Raw genomic sequence first — 1,407 nt, 5'->3', positions numbered from 1 at the left:
ACACTCTCCCGTATTTCGCGATAGTCATACAAAACGAACAGCACTTTTCTGAACTTTTGCTGTTAATCCTGTCTGGTAAGTACACTGTACCGCAATACAATTATCAGAGGACAGAAAAGGGTAGTGTAGGCTGCCTCTTTAGTGGGTTTGTTGTATCTTGTAAGAGTTCTGGCAATAAAACTCAGTCAGTTCCCACAGAATCTTTCCGGTTTAAGTAATTCGTAATCTCCAGATATTAGGTTGAATTTACAGCCTTTAAATTTGTACGATTTATCGTACAACCGAAATTTAACGGATTCATTGTATTACTCACGTGGATGACCTCACACTTGTCATTAATTATGGTCATTCGCTGTTTCTCGCACCATACAGGTATCTTGTCTAAATCATTTTGCAATTGGTTTTGATCCACCAACGACTTTATTAGACGCTGAATGACAGCATGATTGTCTGCTACCTCGTTTATACAGATTAGTAACAACAGAGGGGCTACAGTACTTCCTTTTGGAACGCCAGATGTCTCGTCTGTTTTACGCGATGACTTTCCAACAATTACTACGAGCTGTGACTTTTCTATAGAAAACCCAGGAACACAGTCGCACGTCTGAAGCGATATTCCATAGGCACGCAATTTCAAGAAAAGTCGCTTTCGAGGAACGGTGTCAAAAGTCTTTTGGAAATCTGTAACATAGCGTCAATTTGAGATCTCAGGTCGACATCAATCATTATTTCGTGTGAATAAAGGGCTAATTGTTTTTTATAAGAACTTTTTTTTCTGAATCCGTGCTCTCTGTGTATCAATAGATCGTTTTCTTCGAGGTATTTCATGATGTTCGAACACTGTATAGGTGCCGAAATCTTACTTCAAATAGGCAAAAAACATGGGTCTTACACTTAACCCTGAGAATTCAAAGGCTATTTTCGTATCACACTGTATGATGACTAGTGAACAGTTTCGTGAAACAATTTCTCCTACACTCCTTAATGGTATCCAGTTACCCTATCAGAAACAGAAAATGATCTGTACATAATTTAGAATGAGTGAGCTGGGAAGAAGAAACTGTCACAATACGATGGAAATCACATTCTTGCGTACAAGCGATCTAAAATTTCCTGGAAAATGTTTCTGTACAAACAAACAAACAAAAATTAGTCCAGTACATAGTGCCGCCGAATTTTTATACTGTCATGTAGCTCAACACGGCATAAGTAGTGTAAACTCCAGACAACTCGGGCGAGCCATAAATGCTTGTCTTAGATCTGTGTGTAACAATCGGTTGTCCGATCACATTAGTTCTTCCCAGTTAAGGGAGAGAGAGGGGGGGGGGGGGGATGCAACCGGATAGGCCACGTGATTTTCGCACCATCCGTGTTCTTAATCAGTTTTTTACTCTCTGATGTCCTCAG

This window comes from Schistocerca piceifrons, chromosome 1, assembly GCF_021461385.2.
Source record: "Schistocerca piceifrons isolate TAMUIC-IGC-003096 chromosome 1, iqSchPice1.1, whole genome shotgun sequence".
In the NCBI taxonomy this organism is placed as follows: Eukaryota; Metazoa; Arthropoda; class Insecta; order Orthoptera; family Acrididae; genus Schistocerca; species Schistocerca piceifrons.
The sequence above is the reverse complement of the archived record's forward strand: the minus strand, read 5'-3'. Positions refer to the sequence as shown.